Genomic DNA, 22,337 nt, shown 5'->3' on the forward strand with positions numbered 1-22,337 from the left:
ACAATTTTTTTAATTTAAACCGATCATCGACCTTTCAAATGGTTGGCCTCCCTAAAGGAACTCAGTTCAAGGTTAATAAGATGCCGTATAAAATTATGAGAATACGATTTCAATAGAGAATATCTCAAGGTCAAGAACAACAAGGTTCCAGATTTTCTTAGTCGTCTAGAATTAAGTGATAAAGATCAAGAACTCGTTGACATATCGTCACATCGTCAATAAGTACAGAACCCAAATCAGAATAACTAATTATAAACCCTATGAGAACAGAACTATATATGGAAAACACCATATTTTATATTTGGATAAGGAAAGTCTTCGAAATAAAGAATACTTAGATGACATACTAAATATGTATATAAAAAAGGAAAAAGTGGAATTTATTCTGAAAAAGGAAAGGTTCTGGAGTCAAACTTGAAAAACTTATTCAACAATTACCAACATTTGAAATTTGTTAAATGCGAAAAAATTAGCTAAAGACATAGCAAGAGAAGAAGATTTATATAGCATTATAGATGACATCCAAAAATCTACAAACCATAGAGGTGCCCTATAAGACTATGAAGAATGAAAGCAATACTTATTTCTACCCAAATTTAATAAAGTTTATAAACAGCTTTATAAATGCGTACAAAATTTGTAACGAAAATAAATTGGACAGAAAGCCAATAAACCTAATATGATTCTCCATATGGACATATTTCATGTCGAATTCCCAACAACTGTAGATAGGTTCACAAAAATGGAATCTGTACATAAGATTCCGATCAAACATTTGGCCCTCTTAGCGCTCTAGACGAAGTGTGTCCCAAATATGTCCGATGGAAGTTTGTAAACTAAGATATGGCGTGGACTTAAAATACGTTTTTGACTTACTACACCATTTACCGTTTTCAATGTATATGGGACATAAAGCATGCACCAGTATGTTCTCGTAACTATACGGGCTTTCTAAACAAATCGAATTGCGCCACAGAAAAGAATAGAGTTGATATTTGTTTTTAAAATATTTACTTTCTTGCCCAATAAAGCAAAGAAGAGTGAGCTTCCTAAATTAAAACTCATTTACATGCATATTCTCGGTGGCCTCATGTACATAACGTAATTCCAATCAAGGATTAATATTTTCTTGTGACGCCGTAAGGATGTTTTTTAATTCAAATCTTTTAATCGGGCATAAATCGATGCAGAAAATATAGAAATCAGTAATAAATTGCATAGAGTAAATGTCTAGTTTACTTACTGTCGTCTCAATATCGTCAACAGCACCATATAAAGTAATGAATGAAGAAAATTATGTTCGTTAATTTTTCTAATTGATCTATTGTTTTTGAAATTTAAATAAAATATGTCTTTTTTTGAAAACGGAGAAGTATTATTGACATATTATTGACATTGATTGATGCAATCGTCATAAATAATACGCTATCAATTACCATTTGATCATCAAGATGTAATTTTTTACTTTTAAACCATGTTGTTTTTACATGCGTTGGAAAAAGCCTAAATAATGCGAGTTGCCTTCACTAGTATTTGACATGCAATCATCAGACCATTCATCCAAAAATTTTGTCCTGTATGTGTTTATAGTATATTCTATTGGCATATATGCCTTCAAGAACCCCATTTACTGTGGGGTTTTTGCCAATTGATCTGCAATTTCATTCTAGATACCATTTGGATGACCAGGAATGAATTTTAACAACGATTTAACTAAATATGCATTCGAAATATTTATAAATTGATATATCAACTGATGTTTATGTTGTTTTGATTTAATTTATAGTTTTCCGCTTAAACTATTAGTTAAGATGGCTACTTTTGGTAAATTATAATCCCGAACATTCTTACTTCGACAGAACACATACTAAAAATTGAAATTTAAACAAGTAAAAGAACATTAAGTTCGGCCGGGCCAAACTTTTAATACCCTCCACCTTAGGGTAAAGGAAACATTAGAAGAAATGTGGCAAAAACATCAAAATACCGAATATCGGAGGGTACCTACAAATACCGATTTCCAGACAAATACGTGAAAAAATGTGGCGAAAATCATCAAATTACCGAATACCGGGAGGTACCGTTATATGGGGGCTATACCAAACAGTGGACCTATAATTACAATGACTCGCCATACGAACTAGGACCCATTATGATCTACAACTACCAAGTTTTCAGAGAAATTCGTAAAAAAAATGTGTCAAAAATCATCAAAATACCGAATATTGGGAGGTACCGTTATATGGGGACTATACCAAAACGTGGACCTATACATACAATGTTCCGCCACACGAACTAGGACCGAATTTTTAGACCAATCAGTGAAAAAATGTGGCAGAAACCATCAAAATACCGAATATCGGGAGGTACCGTTATATGGGGGCTATACCAAATCATGGACCCATACATGCAATGTTTCGCCACCGGAGCTGGAAACCATTATGACCTACAAATACCAATTTTCAGACAAATACGTGAAAAAAATGTGGCAAAAATCATCAAATTACCGAATACCGGGAGGTACCGTTATATGGGGGCTATACCAAACCGTGGACCTATAATTACAATGTCTCGCCATACGAACAGGGACCCATTATGATCTACAATTACCAAATTTTCAGAGAAATTCGTAAAAAAATGTGTCAAAAATCATCAAAATACCGAAAATTTGGAGGTACCGAAATATGGGGACTATACCAAAACGTGGACCTATACATACAATGTTTCGCCACACGAACTAGGACCCATTATGACTCACAAATACCAATTTTTAGACAAATCAGTGAAAACATGTGGCAAAAACCATCAAAATACCGAATATCGGGAGGTACCGTTATATGGGGGTTATACCAAATCATGGACCCATACATGCAATGTTTGGCCACCGGAGCTGAAAACCATTATGACCAACAAATACCAATTTTTAGACAAATCCGTGAAAAAATGTGGCAAAAATAATCAAAATACCGAATATAGGGAGGTACCGTTATATGGGGGCTATACCAAACCGTGGACCTATACGTACAATGTTTCGCCACACGAACTAGGACCCATTATGACTCACAAATACCAATTTTTAGACAAATCAGTGAAAACATGTGGCAAAAACCATCAAAATACCGAATATCGGGAGGTACCGTTATATGGGGGCTATACCAAATCATGGACCCATACATGCAATGTTTGGCCACCGGAGCTGGAAACCATTATGACCAACAAATACCGATTTTTAGACAAATCCGTGAAAAAATGTGGCAAAAATAATCAAAATACCGAATATCGGGAGGTACCGTTATATGGGGGCTATACCAAACCGTGGACCTATACGTACAATGTTCCGCCACACGAACTAGGACCCATTATGACTCACAAATACCAATTTTTAGACAAATCAGTGAAAAAATGTGGCAAAAACCATCAAAATACCGAATATCGGGAGGTACCGTTATATGGGGGCTATACCAAATCATGGACCCATACATGCAATGTTTCGCCACTGGAGCTGGAAACCATTATGACCAACAAATACCAATTTTTAGACAAATCCGTGAAAAAATGTGGCAAAAATAATCAAAATACCGAATATCGGGAGGTACCTTTATATGGGGGCTATACCAAAACGTGGACCTATATATGCAATGTTTTGCCACACGTACAGGGACCCGTTATGACTCACAAATACCAATTTTTAGACAAATCAGTGAAAAAATGTGGCAAAAACCATCAAAATACCGAATATCGGGAGGTACCGTTATATGGGGGCTATACCAAACCGTGGACCTATACGTACAATGTTCCGCCACACGAACTAGGACCCATTATGACTCACAAATACCAATTTTTAGACAAATCAGTGAAAAAATGTGGCAAAAACCATCATAATACCGAATATCGGGAGGTACCGTTATATGGGGGCTATACCAAATCATGGACCCATACATGCAATGTTTCGCCACTGGAGCTGGAAACCATTATGACCTACAAATGCCAATTTTCAGACAAATCCGTGAAAAAATGAGGCATAAATCATCAAAATGCCGAATATCGGGAGGTACCGTTATATGGGGACTATACCAGAACGTGGACCGATATATCTCATTTTCAATACCAACCATCCTAGACACAATACCAATTACTTTGGCGCTCTACGTCAAATAGTGTGGGCTGTATGGTGATTTCAACAGACAGACAGACGGACATCGTTAAATCGACTTAGAATTTTATGCTGATTATGAATATATATACTTTATGGGGTCTACGACGAATATTTAAGGATGTTACAAACGGAATGACAAAGTTAATATACCTTCCTTTCCAAGGTGGAGGGTATAAAAATTGGTCTCTGCGCAAGAATGACACAAAATCGTGGCCTAAAGCAACGCAAAGATAAGTATGTTTCGCATTCTTTGTGGATTTCATAGCCGCATTTGGCAACGTATTCAGAAAATCTTTTATGCATAAGCTTTTACAGTTCAGGATATCGCACAAATTCATTAAACTCTTACAAAAATATATACAACAACGACACTGAATATGCAGGATTGGGCAGAAGAAGAAGTCATGCAATGGTGTCTTCTTTGGCCTATTCTATTCTCGCTATATGTTAACGATACATGAACATTTACTAGGAGAAAAAACCATTGACAATATGAATATACGGTATCTGCAATCCATGATTCTAAACCTTGAAGAATATTGTCGTGTGTGGAATATAACACTTAATATGTCAAAATCTGGAAATGAAGGGGTTACGCCTTCATCAAACACAAAATCAGAGATGGGAACTGTTTTTTATGCATTGAAATTTGACAAGGTAAATTACGGAAAATGAAGATTTGGGAATGCTAATTTGAATTGAGGTTACCTTTATTTCATTGTACCATTTTTATGTTACAAGACCAATTAAATATAGAAATCTACAAAGCTCCACCATATACGAGTGTCGTGAACGGTCAGGTTGAGCGATTTCACTCAACCCTAGCTGAAATTATGCCTTGCCTTCGAACTGAACGGACATACCCTACTTTCGTAGAAATTTTAGACAGAGCAATTTATGAATACAATACATATCACAACAGGACAAAGACTATTCGAGAAATTTTTCGGACGATAAGTTGGCATAGACCCCGAAATGCATGATAAAGCAAGAAAAGACAATATCCAAAGATTACGAGACAAACAAATATCTGACCTTAAAACTCATAATAAAATACGGGAAGCAATCAAACAATTTGAGCCAGGTGATGAAATTTATGTAAAAATCCATAAGCGTTTAGGGAATGAATTGTCTCCAAGATTTTAAACAGAAATAGTAAAAGCAAATAACTCTACTACAATTATTACAGAATCAGGAAAAGTAGTAAATAAAAGGAACATTAAGAGCTGAGACCAACTTTATACTTCTTTTTACGGAAACTTAACATTCTTTGCACCTCTTCAGAAAACAACATACATTTTTTACTTCACACAGTCATACCTTGTACCTATTCACCATGGACTCGCAAAAATACAGGATGGAACATTTAACATTATTCATATCATAGACATAGATAGATACAGGAACCTCGTTAATGACATTCAGAGGAAAAATACACAAACCACAACTAAATTCAATCTTATTTTCCCACTCCTAACACACGAATTATCACAAATACACGATATCCTTGAAACCATAGAACTAATAGAAACATACGGAAAGAAATGAGCCATTAATATGATAGGCATAGCCTGGAAATATATCGCGGGATCTCCAGATAACGGCGACTTTGAATTAATTACAAAACATTTAGACCAAACTATCCGAAATAATAATCAACAAATAATAATAAATCACATTTTTACAGAGAGGTTACAAAACCTTACTCAAATTACAAATAAAATAACAACAGCCATAAAACAAGACAGTAACTATGTAAATGAAGCTGCACTCAGCTTGCTTGCTGAAAACTTAGATTTACAAAAGAAGAACTTACTAATATTAAATTTGCAACACAATGGGCAAAGCAAAATATTGTAAATTCCTTTTTGTTAAATTAAAATGAAATGAAAATTGCATTAGAAAAAAACAAAAGATGATAATATTATTGTAACATCAATAGAAGAAGCCCTACAATTAGCAAAAATTAAAGTATTGTATAATTAGAAAAAAAAACTTTATATATTATTGTAATTCCTCTAACTAGCAAAGAAAACTTCCAAAATTTTTTAATCAGAACTGTAAAAAGGATTAATAGAATATTAAATACTAAATTTAATGAAATTATAGAAAATAATAATAGTATATACGGCGTAAAAAGCAAATGCGTAATAACAAATTAGTAAACATATCCAATGATTCTTGCATCCACTATTACTACACGGATTAAGTTCATCTTGTCCTAAACTCACGGGTATTATATTCCTCGAATTGAAAATATTTCACCCAGTATTATTTTTCTTAATGATTTTAGTGAACAGTAAATAACAAAAATTAAAACGGAAAATTTTTAATAGAATTCCACAATGTAGCGCTACGTATTAATGACAAATTGTACAAAAACTTAAAAGATTCATTTTCAAAAATTAGTCTTCCAGCAATACAACAAGCACCTGTCGAAGATGAATTCATAAGACTTCTATCCTTCGAAACTATTACATATGGAACTATGTGCATATTTATAACACTAAGTCAATCCCTGAACTTAAGTTATAAACAATTGTTACCAAATTTACCTCTGGTTCTCTATTTTCCATTTTTGCTAATAATTTTATAATTGGGTATTTCACGAAGAAAAAACAAAAAGTAGTCATTCATACAATTGCCCCTAATCGCATATTAATGCAGATCCCAGTCACTCGAACCAAAGTGCAATTACCAGATCCACAAAAGGTCGATAGCCTACGATATTTCTAACTATTGGAGACAATGGTTTTTAAAGGGGAGGAGTTAACGCATAATAGGTTGTTGGCCCAATAAAATATAGTTTTTTCTAAAAACTCATTCCAAACTTATAAATTGCAATGAAACTGCATTGCAGACATTCGTCTGCCCCAAACATTCAATTCCTATGAATTATTTAAATAAAACCCATAATAAAAAATGGATTTCTTGAAGTTAAATTCGTCAAACCATGCAACCCTTAGTGCGTATAGACAAAATTAACAAGAATTGCTTTTTGGTAACAGCAACTAATTTCTACGCAACAGAGTGGAATGATTTCAGGGAATATAAATTTGTTAAGTAAGCAAATTAATTTTAGAATTGAATTCTCATTTAAAAATTGTAACATAGTTTTAAGTCACTCTTTAATCAGCAGCCAAGCAATAAATTAAGTCGGTTTAAATAAAATAATCGCCTTTTATTTAGGTAAAAAAAAGGCAGCAGTGAAACTTTTGATAAGTTTAACAAAAGTAAGATCAATTATGACAATTGAAAGTTACAAGATTAAAAGGAATCCGCGATCCTTTTTGATAAGTTTCGCGCAAAGATCAAGCTGATCATAATTTTATTTAAGACCTTAACGCAAAGATCTAACTTATACACGGTGTACATGAACATTTACGAGAAGTACAATAATGAATTGTTTTATAATCAACTGTGAGCAATTAGTTCCTGTTGATTATGTTTGATTTCTTATATTTAAGGGAAAAGAAGGGCATTAGATGCTGCATTTTACAATTTTTTTAATAAAACTCTTACCGAATTACAAAATATAAGCATTGAATTCTGCTCATTGGCTGATAGATTTGAAAAATACAAGAGAATGTTAGATAAAACAAACTACTTAGATTAGTTCTTGCAGTCTCTATCCTTCTTGACCATTCAAGGACTTTTGAGTCATACGCACTTGAGTATGAGCACGCTTACGAATTCAGCTGTACGATTTATAAAATATCCTTTTATTTTTTGTCTACAGTCGGTGTTGGTAGGAAATACTACATCAACAACCACTGTCAATATTTTGTTACTGAAATGTTTTCTAATCCTTAAAATAAACAACCAGCATTCGCGATCTAGATATCGTTATTAATCAGAAAGAAATTTATATTGTTCGCACGCAAAACATTTGAAGTCATTTTTAAAATATTGCTAACATACTAATCATTTAAATTGCGTAGCCGGACTAACATAAGTTATATAAGAATATAATATAGCGCACCCACAACAGAGACCTATGCTAATTTAAAGATAAGAATTACAACAATGTATTTCTTCAACTTTGTTGTAAAGTATTAATTGCGACACTTTGTTAATTCACGAAAATCGTAAGGCCACCATCTGTGGCATTCTTATGCATTCACCTTGTTTATCCACGAAAAACGTAAGACCACCATCAGCTCTCTTATGCAATGATCTCCGATCGATACCATTGTAATTACTATTTGATACAATTCCCAAAGTAAAGACTACCAACAATGGCACTTCTGATTACATCGCAAAGTAAAACTGAATGTAGATTCGACTCTGGGATAGAATTGAGTTTATATTTTAATAGTGAGTTTATATTATTTATATTATAATTAATTGAGTTTATATTATAATAATAAAAATTAATTTACTTAACTGTTGAACTTACTTGTGAGTTAAAATTTATCAAGTTACATACCTTTGGGAAATAAACCTGAATAAAGAAAACTTAAATCAATTATTTGAAAAGTATATAAAATTATAAAACCAAAATCTTTCTACAACCCATGTTAGAACGTAAAGTCATGTAATCATATGTCTACAATTTTTTCCAATTTATACATTTAACAAAATCTTACTGTCAAAATCTATATTCATTAATCCATTGCATAAACATAAAATCAGAGATGGGAACTGTTTCTTATGCATTGAAATTTGACAAGGTAAATTACAGAAAATTAAGAGCTGGGAATACTAATATGAATTGAATTTACCTTTATTTCATTGTACCATGCTACGACCTCTTAATTAGCACAAAACTTTATTGTGAAAATAAAGTGACAAATTAACCCAAACATTATTATAACAGTGCCAGTAACAAGAGTTATACATCTGTCAATAATGACTACAATAGATACAACAATTATGTCGATTCTAATAATGACTCAAACCAACATAATGAGAATTATAAAAGTCAGGATCATATGGATATAGTTAATATTAATAGTGGCGGAAATTTTCATTTACCGCCCCAATATCCTACTTATCAATAATAAGATTATCCATAAATGGAATAAAAGTGAGATGTCTGATAGTTTGTGGTGCCGCCACGTCATTAGGCGATAATAGGATGTTTGGGGCAATTGCTGTAAAGCGCAAAATTAAATATAATATAAAAAATGCCCTTACGGGCAATAAGATAGTTAATCAAGGAGCTATTGTAAACGTCTGAATTTAATAGAACTGGTGAAAGTATATCTATTAACTAATAGAATTGCCATTGATAATATATTCATACCTTTGCTAACAAGTCGACCTCGAATAAAGTAAGAGGAAATAACAGCCAAAGACGACAAAAGGTTAGATAAGTTTAAACTCCTTTTATTTGGAAGGAAAATAATTGCCTATGACCATTGAAGTAAAACATTCTATCGTTACTACATCTGATAAACCCATGCTCTCAAAAATATATAGATATCCAAAAATTCATGAGAAAATTGAGAATCAGATTACCGAAATGTCAAATCAGAGGATTATAAGATAGAGTAAAACACTTTATAATTCCCCAATTTGAATAGTATCCAAAAAATTGTATCTGACGGTATTCAAAATGGCGTTTAGTCGTAAACTTAATTCTGTCACTGTAGATGACAAATTTGCTATGCCTAATATTGACGCATTATTTAATACATTGGGAAGGACTCAATATTTTTCAACAATAGATCTGGCGAAAGGTATACACCAAATTATCTTCACCAGTAGACCGTTTTGAGTTCAACAGGATACCACGTGGTCTAAAAAATGCACCTGCCACCTTCCAACGAATGATGAAACACATTTTTAGAGAATATATTAATAACAACTGTATTATATATATGGACGATATATTGTTTTTATATATAATATATAAAAAACACAATCTGAAAGTAAAATAGAATTGAATAAATTCAACTTCCTTTCAAGAGAAACAAAACTTGTGGGTCATCAAGTCACTAAGGTCACCCTGTTCAACCAAAATAGAAATCATTCAAAAAAAGTCAATTCAAAATATACAAATATAAGAAATTTATTAAAAAACTATTCGCATATTGCTTCATCTATAATAAAATATTTCAAGAAAGGCGCAAAGTTAAACATCGATGATCCGTTATATATAGGCGCATTTCACCAATTAAAGTATATAATTAAAAATCCTCCAGTTTGAGCCTATTCCAACTTTGAAGAAATGTTTATTCTTACCACTGATGCAAGCAATGAAGGTCGTGGCGCGGTATTAAGTCAAAATGGTAGAACAATATGCTATGCAAGTAGGACTCTTAATAACCACGAAAAGAATTATAGCGCAAAAGAAAAGGAGCTACTAGCCATTGAGTGGGCAATGAAATATTTTAGAGCATATATATTTGGCACAATTTTTTTAATTTAAACCGATCATCGACCTTTCAAATGGTTGGCCTCCCTAAAGGAGCTCAGATCAAGGTTAATAAGATGGCGTATAAAAAAAAATCAGAATACGATTTCAATAGAGAATATCTCAAGTTCAAGAACAACAAGGTTCCAGATTTTCTTAGTCGTCTAGAAATAAGCGATAAAGATCAAGGACCCGTTGACATAAGCCCACTTTTCAAATACCTAATTATACTATAAATAAATGATACCATAAACTATCGATTATGAAAGTGAAGGCAGCGTCAATAAGTAAGGAACCCAAATCAGAATAACAAATTATAAACCCTATGAGAACAGAACTATATATGGAAAATACCATATTTTATATTTGGAAAAGTTTTCGAGACAAAGGATACTCAGATATCATGCTAAATATGTATATAAAAAAAGGAAAAAAGTGGAATTTACCCTGAAAATTCCAAATTGAAAAACTTATTCAACAATAATCAACAATTGAAATTTGTGAAACGCGAAGAAATTAGTTACAGACACAGCAAGCGAAGAAGAGTAATATAGCATCCACAAATCTACAAACCATAGAGGAGTCATTGAGAACTTTGAAGAAATAAGATACAAATACGACAGAAAGCCATATAAGAAAATGTTTAATTTAACTTTCACACCTAATAAACCTTATATGATTGTCCATATGCACATATTTCATGTCGTATTCTTAACAACTGTAGATAGGTTTACAAAAATGGGATCTGTATATAGATTCCGAACAAAAATATGTCGACAGACAGGAAGAAAAAATCTGTCTACTGGCTCAACCACATTCTTTGATAATGAATAATGAATTTAATAATGCACTAATTAAGCTTTATTGCGATGAAAATAATATAGAAATTCATTATACTACTCTTCACTCTCATACTGGAAATTCAGACATTGAGCGAAGGCATTCCAGTTTATTGGAACATATTAGAAGATTAAAACGGGAAGATGAAAATATGAACACTGAGGAACTAGTAATATGGACAATAGACTTCTATAATAACACAATTCATTCTACGACCAATCACAACCCAATAGACTTCTTAAACGATGTGATCTTAATTTCCCTAAAATTTCAGTTTACATGACAAAGAAAAAAGTCTATAGAAAGTATCAATGGCAAAAAGGAACAAAGTTCTCGGAACTCGGGTAGGAATTATTCGTTAAAACCCCATTAGCGTAAAGGCAAAAAACAGTTAAAATTATGTTAGATACAGTCATACACCCAAATAAAGTAGATTTGACTATTATCAAAAGGCCTTTAAAACTTTTACAGATAATCCACAAGTGGTTATTTCTGATCCTATTGATGCTCGCATTAACGCTTAATGGCACATGTGACGTGCAATTTAACAAAATTGAAACCCAAGCAGGATATATTATTCTTCAAGGAGAACCCATGAATGTCATTACTATTTATACCGAATTAATACATGTAATTAATCTAAATTAAGTATTTCACAATCTGATAATGTCAATGATGGATGGATTGTTCTAAACCTTAACAAGAAAATCAATGAGGTAGAATACTTATTAAGAAATGTAAAGACACATTTTGGCGATAAAAAGAGAAATAGACGTGGTTTGATATATAAGGCTATGAATTGGGTATTTGTAGATATGGACGACCAGGACAGAATCAGAATTGAGGTTCATCTTAAGGAAATAGATTACAATCAAAAAAGTTTAATTAAACAGGTAAAGTTTAATACGGAAATGCAATAATACCTCTAAAACATAAGGTTAGTTTGGAACAAAATACATTTTGGTTTAATCGAATTTACAACGGTTCGATAGAAGAATCTATAAAATTGCAAAGTATAACAATTTAATGCTTTTGATTAATGAAGTTAGAAAGGAAATTGAACAAGTTCAACAAAACATAATAATGTCTAAAATAGGAATTTTTAACAATTTCTTTTTAAAAAATGAGGAAATTGATCATTTTGCCATTAATAGCTTGAAGATACGATACCTATAACATAATATAGGGCGAATGGAGGAAAACAGGCATTTCGGAAAAAAAAGCCACGCAATATTGCCTATTTCCGTCCAATATGGTATACAGGTTAACATAAAGATAACAAAAATTATAAATATACATAATGTGAAAATATATTGAATAAAATGAAAACTGCAGATATCTTATAAAATTCAAGCATTCTAATTGTTCCAAAATTAAAATGAATATGAAAGAAGTAAAGGAAATTGATATTGGAAATATAATTGTTATAAATGCCAACGATACAATATACGATTCTTGTTCTAAATTTTCTTATCCATTAAAAGAGCATTATTTAATATTGATAAATAATTGTGAAATATCAATACATAGCTTTAAAATTCTAAGATTTGAAAGTCGTTACATCGTAATAACACCAAATTTAAACATGCTTCCTAAGAATGTTACTCTAGAATTACCTACTATAAATTTAATAACATGGAAGAAATGAAATTTATATATAAGTTACCGAAATAAACATTCGTCGCTGAGAAATGCTGTACGTATCATGGCGGGCCGCAGCAAAAGCTGCACATAAGATTCATGAAAATACCGTGGGGACGGCAAGGTATTATCAGGCTGCTCTGATAATAAGAAATAAAATTGTTGGCAATGCTAATGACGTCTTAGCATCATTCAACACAGTTTTAAATTTAAAGCAATAATAGCACGCCTTGATTTTACTTACGCTGATAAAAGACCCATATACTTAATCGAACAGGAACTGTTCACATTAAGACAGGGGGAATTGTCAATTTCAGAATTTTGTAGTGAAGTAGAAAAAAGAGTGGCTATGTTAGTGAATAAAACTACAATGACATACGGGGAAAATACGCAACTGACTATTAACCTTAATACAAAATACAGACAAGATGGTCTGCGCATTTTTATTTCAGGATTAAAAAAAAACACTTTGTAACATTCTGTTTTCGTCTCGTCCCGAGGACATGGCCACAGCATTGGCCCTCGCACAAGAAGTTGAGGCAAATCATCAACGATATGTTTTTGCAAATAGCTTCGCCAAGAGAAATGAGATGAAGGATAGCAAGAGTCAACCGTATAGACTTTCTTCGAAAACTCAAGGTACAGTGAATAATCAGCAGAAATCAGAACCCATGGATATAGATCCATCTTCATCAAAATTTAGATACAGCCAACGTTCAAACTCTCAAGCTCCTTATGTGACACCGAAACCTGATAGTTCTAACAAGGTGTTATACGGAGGCGATGAGTCAAGAAACATTAATAATTTACCACCAAAAGCTGAAAAACGTTATCTAGATTCTGGTAGATTTTCTAATGGCAATGTTCAAAAATGGCAGAGATTGAACCATATTGAAGAAACTCGTTCCAATAATGAAACTTGCGATAGAAATAATGAAGTATTCGCAAATGAGAATAGGCAACGAGACGAGGACACTTATGAGGTGTTTTCATGTGAGGCTGACGAAGACATCGAAGAGCTTAATTTTTTAGGCAAGGGTCCTTGCTTCCTTGGATCCCAAGGGTGATTGCAGGCAAAACAAGAAAATTTTTAATAGATACTGGCACCTCCAAAAACTACATTAAGCCATTCAACGGACTCCAGGGAGTGACATCAGTTAATCGACCATTTTTGGTAAAATCAATTCATAATACAAACAGAATTAAGGAGAAGGTCCGAACAAACATATTTGGAATATTTACTGATTTTTTTGTTCTTCCTAGTTTGGAGACGTTTGATGGGATAATCGGACTCGACATTTTAAAAACTTTGAACGCATCAATAGACCTGGGAAAATCGAAAATTTTTTATGCAAATAACGTCGAACCACTTTACTATGATTCCTGTAAAGATGTTAATTATTTAGAACTAAATTCTTTAGCAGTTCCATTAGGTATTAGAGGAAAATTTAATGATATGATTCAAATAAATATTTAAGCATTTGCGGATCCTGACGAAGCACTTGCTTATAATACTAATGTAATTGCTAATATTAGAACTACTGACGAAGAGCCGGTTTACTCGAGGGTTTACCCCTACCCATTGGGTGTAAGTGATTTTGTCAAAAACGAAGTTGAGAATTTACTAGCCATCGGTATTATTAGACCGTCACGATCTCTTTACAACAACCCAATATGGGTGGTTGATAAAAAAGGAGTAGACGAATTTGGTTGCCCAAACAAACGTCTGGTTATTGACTTCCGTAAAGTAAATGACAAAACCATTAGCGACAAATATCCTATACCAGACATAACAGAGATTTTGTCTAATTTAGGTGGGGCCAAGTATTTTACAACCCTAGACCTAAAATCCGGTTTCCATCAAATAGAGCTAGCTGAGCGGGACAGAGAAAAAACAGCATTCTCCGTGAGAAATGGAAAATACGAGTTTTGTCGTTTGCCATTTGGCTTAAAAAACGCACCTAGTATTTTTCAGCGTGCCATTGATGATGTTCTACGAGAACATATCGGGAAGTGTTGTTTCGTCTATATTGATGATGTAATTATCTTCTCGACGTCCGAGGAAAATCATATTCGGGATGTGGAATCAGTTCTAAAAAGTCTTTTAAAGGCAAATATGAAAGTTTCAGCGGAAAAATCTAAATTTTTCAGACAAGAAACAGAATATCTCGGATTTATGGTAACAACAAATGGCATAACAACCTGTGCTGATAAAGTAAATGCTATGAAAAATTTTCCACAACCCACAACGCTACGTGGGGTTCGTTCTTTTTAGGTTTAGCAGGGTACTACAGATGTTTTATTAAGGATTTTGCAAAAATCGCAAGACCTTTAAGTAGTATTCTAAGAGGAGAATTTGGCAATGTCTCTGCGTCTCAGTCAAAGAAAATAAAAATTACTCTGAACAATGAACAAATCCATGCATTTAATGCATTAAAAATATTTTGATATCGGAAGATGTGTTATTAAACTATCCTGATTTCAAAAAAACCATTTGACTTGACAACTGATGCTTCTTCGCACGCTATCGGAGCTGTTTTATCCCAGGGTAGAAGACCGATTACAATGATATCGCGGACACTGTCTGATGCCGAAGAGAATTGTGCTACAAACGAACGTGAACTTCTTGCAATAGTTTGGGCTTTAAAAACTCTACGGAACTACTTGTATGGAGTTCAAGACATTCGTGTTTTTACCGATCACAAACCTTTAACATTTGCTGTATCCGATAAAAATCCTAACAATAGGATTAGGCATTTGAGGGCTTTCGTGGATGAATGCAATGCCAAGGTCTTTTATAAGCCAGGCAAAGATAATGTTGTAGCAGACGCTCTTTCCAAGCAGCAAATTAACAACTTGAGCGACAATTCCAGTGTTATAACCGAAGCGACAGTTCACAGTGAAGCTTCATTTACAAACACAATATTATCGGTAGACAAACCTGTAAATTGTTTTCGGAATCAAATCATAATTGAGGAAGGAACTGTAAAAGGTGTGAAATGTTGTATCATGTTTGGGAAGAAAACTCGATATTTTATTACTTTTGAAAATGACAGAGACTTATTTGAGATGTTGCAACAAGTTGTGAAGCCAGATGTTGTAAACGCAATTCATTGCGATCTACCAACGTTGGCAAGAATGCAACATAAGTTAATTGAGCTGTTTCCAGGTGTTAAATTCAGATATTCGAAATCATTTGTCACCGATATCACGAACCTGAATGATCAAAAAGAAATCATTGCGGCAGAACACAACAGAGCACACAGAGCTGCGCAGGAAAATATTAAACATATTTTAGAGGATTATTTTTTTCCAAAAATGGGTAAAAAAGCCAAAGAATTCATAACAAACTGCCGAATTTGTTTGCAATCAAAATATAATCGACAACCTACCAAATATCAGATAGCTCAAACTCCCATCCCAACAAAGTGTGGAATCCTCCACATTGACATTTATTCCACGGATTCTAAACACTTTCTCACATTCATTGACAAGTTCTCTAAATTTGCTGTAGTTCAGCCACTAAGATCGAGAACTATAGTAGACGTACAGCCTCTACTCCTCCAGATTCTAAATTTGTATTCTAATACAACGACTATTTACTGTGACAACGAAAAGGCATTCAATTCAAACACAATAAAGTCGATGTTGAAGAATATGTTCAACATTGAAATTGTAAATGCGCCTCCATTACATAGTACTTCTAACGGATAGGTGGAACGTTTCCATAGCACCCTTACCGAAATCGCTCGCAGTCTGAAACTTGAGAGATTATTAGATGATACGGAAGAAGTTATACTCATGGCTACAATAGAGTATAACAGATCCGTACATTCAGTGATTAGGAAAAAACCTATTGAAGTATTTCGTACAAACGATTTCGACGGAGAAGTTGTAAATCGGCTTCAAACTGCTCAGAAGAAAGATCTGACACTACATAATGCAAGCCGAAGAATTCAGATATATGAATCAGGAGATAAAGTTTTGGTTAAGACCAACAAAAGATTGGGCAATAAACTTACTCCTTTATTGTCGAAAAAGATGTTCAACAAGATCTAGGAACTACTCTATTAATAGGAGGGAGGAGGGTCCATAAGGACAATATAAGAACCTAAACTGAGTTAATTATTTTTTTTTTCCTTATTTTTCTTATCTTAGGTTGACTTTCGGATTTATAAGCCTTTTGGCACTCTCAACCGCAGAGATTCTTGACTATAATAATGCGAATTATATTCCAATTTATGATGGAAATTTAATAGTTTTTCAAGAATAGGGATACCTTAAGCACATTACGAATTTGACACTATATTCGAACATGAAGGATGAGGCGGCCCATGCATGCAATTTATTCCCGGAGACGCATATGAAAAAATTATAAAAGCAGATTTGGACGAAATTGACAGACTATTGAATTTAGTAAATTTACACCATAGGTATAAAAGAGGATTAAATGCCCTAGGGACTGTTTTCAAATACATCACTGGAACCCCAGACCATGATGATTTTGAGAAATTACAAGAAATTTCAGATCAACTTATAGACCAAAACAATAGACAGATTAACATTAACACGGCAGTGCAGCTACAAATAGATGAACTCTCTAAAAAACTTAATCAGATTTTGGCAATAGAAAAAAAGGAAAGAATTAATACGGGAAACTTGTTTGATTTATTACTATCGAGAAATAGAGCCATTATTTCTGATCTTAATGGCATAATTCTGTCACTCACTTTAGCAAAAATCGGTCTTATTAATCCGGCCATTTTGGATGCCCAAGAAATAAAACTTATTGAGACGAATGATTACTCTACCGCGGATATTTTAAGAGTATCTAATATTAAAGTTATTCAAGTAGATAACGTAATTTTCTTTTTAATTAAATATCCTAAGCATAAGTCAACATGTAGAAAACTTATCATCTTCCCTGTAGCTCATAATAACAAGATTCTTCACCTTGAAGAATCAACAATTGCCGTCTGCAAAAATTTTACAATAGCCGTTAAAAATTGTACTGCAACCATCCCCACATTTTGTCTACCTTCATTGGCATCGTCATGTGCTTTGCAACTAGTGTCGGGAAAAAGAGCTATGTGTCGCACTAAATTTAACAACATACCACCCATAGTCGAAATTGATGATGGCGTTGTTGCGGTCAACGACCAAACAGTAAAAATTGAGGAAAAGGGAGAGCCACCGCTGATTTTTAGCGGAACATACTTGTTATTGTTTGAGGAAGAAGTCAAAGTCAATGGAACAATTTATAAGAATCGAAATGGTTCAGTGTCCTTAACACCAGGGATACCTAGGTCGGCTGTCGTCAACCTGACGGAGGATATAGTGGTGCTAAATATCCCTTATCTGCACCGTTCGAACCTAGAAAATTTGCAGCATATTCAAAATCTTCAGCGCAAAGTTGCTGAAAACCACTATGTAAGTTTAACCTTGGTCATCTCTCTTTGTGGAGTCTTTTCTACATTTTTTGTGGTTAAACGAATTCTAAAAAAAACGAAAATTAGCTGCCTTCAATAAATCTCTGCAAGCAGTAGTATCTCAAACAGCCACTGTATCCGGGGACGGCTCCAACTAAGGAGGGGAAGAGTTACCGAAATAAACATTCGTCGCTGAGAAATGCTTGGTTAGCATTTTCCCACAATAAATGACTGTAAGTGCATCGTCGACACATTTTGAAAAAGCACCACCATGAAATGAAAGACAAAACTAAAACTCGACAGTCTTCCATCGAAACTCAAACTTAAAACAAGCAGCACCAACAAGTAAAGGAACTTGAGCAGCAACAACAACAATAACAACAACATTCAACAATCAACATTAATAATAATTAATAATTTAAAATAAAATAACTAATACTTAAGAAACAACAACAATTAATATTACTCTAATAATTTTAGTGAAACGCTTAATACTTAATAAATAATAATTAAATAAAGATAATCAAGAAGTTAAAACAAATAACTTATACAATAAGAATCAACATCATAGCTTTTATATTTACGTATTAATTGAGTTTAAGAAATGTATTACCATTCGAAGGGACTCGAATCTTAACGGGGGGGAAGTTACATTTGAATCCAATATAACGCACCCGCAACCGAGATCTATGCAAATTTATAGATAAGAATTACATCAATGTATCTCTTCAACATTGTTGTAAAGTATTAATTGCGGCACTTTGTTTATTCGTGAAAATCGTAAGACCACCATCACTCTTATGCATTGATCTCCGTTCGATATCAATGTAATTAATATTTGATACAATGTCTCAATGTAAAGACAACCACAAATGGCACTTCTGATTACATCGCAAAGTAAAACTGAATGTACATTCTACTCTGTTTAAGCACTCATGAGTATCCGTTCGTCTAGTACCGGAAAAAAATATTTTATTTAACAACACAAAACTCTTATGCAAAGCTGTGTACGTTATGGATGGCAAATCCCTTTAATTCATTAAAATATATGTATTCTAAGAATATTAGCAAAAACTTTCCTCGTATGGATATGAGGTTTTCGGAAATTTTGATTCAGTAACCCAACTAAAAGGTAGCATTTAACAGCATGGTTCAATACTTATTTGCTAGTTTCATTTATTTGTAGAAATCGAATTACGCCACAGAAAGGAATAGAATTAATATTTGTTTTTAAAATATTTATTTTCTTGCCCAATAAAACTAAGAAACGGGAGCTTCACGAATTAAAACACATTTACAGGCATATTCTCAGTGGCCTCATATACATAACGTAATTCTAATCGATGATAATTATTTTCTTGCGAAGTCGTAAGGATGCAGAAAATATTGAAATCAGTAATTAATTGCATAGAGTAAATGTCTAGTTTACTTGCTGTCGTAAAAATGTCTTTCAAGGAAAACGGAGAAATATTATTGTCATCTATTGTAGTTGCCAGACGAATTAAAATTATGTTGAGAATAAACGTATCAGATGATCTTACCTATCAACCTTATTATTTATTTTATGATTATGTTCCCCTTCACTCTGAAAGGAATGTTATTTGGTTGTTTTTGGGTTTTTTTTTTTAGTTTTGCCTTGTTAAGGCGAATATCATATGTTTATGATTTATGTGTTTGTTTCTCTTTCGAGACGAGCTTAATGATCTGAGATTTGCAGTGAAAAGGAAAGCCAGATAGACACTATCACACACTCACCACTATTCGACGGGTTTCGACGTTGGTTTAGCGGCTCATCAGGCATATTTGGCGTTGATGATGGCTTACAAGGGCCGTTCTGTGGAAAGTAGTAGTATATGTGAGGTCTTCCTTCTGGCTCAGGTAAGGCAAGATAAATTAATAAGAAAAAGGGGAGGGGGGTAAACATCAATGGACACCTGTGTAAATAAGATAAGGTGAGGGGGATAAACATCAATGATCACCTGTGTAAAGGGATAAAAGAAAGAGAAGCGGTTAGCGGTAATAAATTATGACAAGAATAATTCAAGAATGGGAAGGGGATTTGGGGCAATAAATTAATGTTCTTGTGTACGAGTTGTGTGTAGTAAGAAAACAAATCGTAGTTGTTTATGTTGTTACAAAAGAGACATAGAGCAATCCAACATACATTTTTGAGATGCGGTAAGAATGATGTGGGGTTAGATAATTTTGTTTGACTTGTGTGTCGATGAAAAGTGACGCTGAGGTGTCTTCTTCGCACCAACAGCGTGTTTACGTTGTTGTTATCTAGAAAATTACTAGTGGTTTCTTTAAACAATTGTTTAAGTAGGAAGTCATTTTTTAGATATGTGACCAGAAAAGATTTTTTTTCACACTCAAGTGAACATATTTGAGTAAATATGGTTTTATAAGAATGTTTACTTTATATTTACTGTTGGATAGTTACTTGCTTTATCCTTATTTAATAGGACAAATGCTAGTTGTAAATGCTACAATATTGAGATAACATAAATGAAAATGTAAGATTAGAATTGTATTCAGAGTTTTTATCGGAAATAATGCTTCCTCTAGGACTTTTAAAACTGCGTACAATTTGTAGATAGTCATTCAGTCTTCAAAAACATTCTCCATACACAATAATGGCAGCAAGGAAATTTTCACAATGCGAGTGGAGTGATTTGAAAATGTGTGAGGTTTTTTTTTGTGGACTTTGATGTGGATGGAGAGGTGGTAAAATATTTTAAAAAAGAAAATGAAGAGAGAGTTGCCAGAAGAAATGAAGAAGCCCCTACAAGTGGGCTTAATGATAATGAAGGAGATTCGGTTGAATTACGTGAAGGTGAGAGGATTGGAGGACCTAACCGAGACTTTGTCAGCTGATATGTCAGAAGATTTTTTAGCATTCTCTGGGGAGCCCTGCGAGGAAGATCAGACAACACAAGAAGTCTATCAACGTGTTTTTGATTACTATCTCCCCCTCCTTCCCCAAGACATACTGAACACCATCAATGCTATAGAAGATGACCGTGGTGGTGAAATAAGTGAAGCAGACGAGATCTTACAAAACGGACAGCAGTTGGTAGCCATTCAAAACATCCTGTCAAAACATTTATAAAAATTTTTAAATAAATAAATAAAACAAAAAAAAAAATATCTTTCTTTTTATTACATTTATGGGGATAGGAAAGGTGCAAACATATTTTATGTAGGAGGGAAAGAGAAAAATAGTGAATCTTTTAAATATAAATAGCTAGTGATGTCGAGTCTCAGTTTAATATCAAGACTCATAAAGAATGGATTTAATTAATTCCTTCAATAGTCTAAACTACAACAAAACCCGTAGTATGAAGGAAATGGAATAAATAAGCAATATGCAATTGTAGGAGCATATAAAACGCAAACAAAATATGGAAAGAAGATGGTATTGAAATTAGATGATTCAATTCTATACCTGCCTGCGAGATTCCTTTCCGTAAGAGATGATGCCATAACACATTTTTTTCTATAAATGTTGAATTCTACCGTAAAAGAAAGTTAGTACGTAATTCAGCTTTCACCATTAAAATGCATCGCTTCAATATTGTAAATTTAAAAACGCCAAATATCGTAGAAAAGTATTTCCATAAAGAAAATGAGCGATTAAAGATATTTCACTCATGGCCATTAAAAATTCCTAACCCCAGCGAGATGCCAATGTTTGGATATTGTTATAATGGCGAAGCTGATAGAGTTGCAGGCTATTTCTGTCGAGTAGAAATATCTTCTTGGAAAGAAACAGATTCACCCCTTGCCGAGCATATGCGTTGGTCTAGCAACTGTCGTCTTATAAGAAGATGTAAAACCAATAATGTAGCTATATGTGAAAGCGAATTTAATAGTTTATTACCAGAAAGAAGTTATGATGTATGTGGAT

The sequence above is a fragment of the Musca domestica genome, unplaced genomic scaffold (assembly GCF_030504385.1).
Source record: "Musca domestica strain aabys unplaced genomic scaffold, Musca_domestica.polishedcontigs.V.1.1 43, whole genome shotgun sequence".
NCBI lineage: Eukaryota > Metazoa > Arthropoda > Insecta > Diptera > Muscidae > Musca > Musca domestica.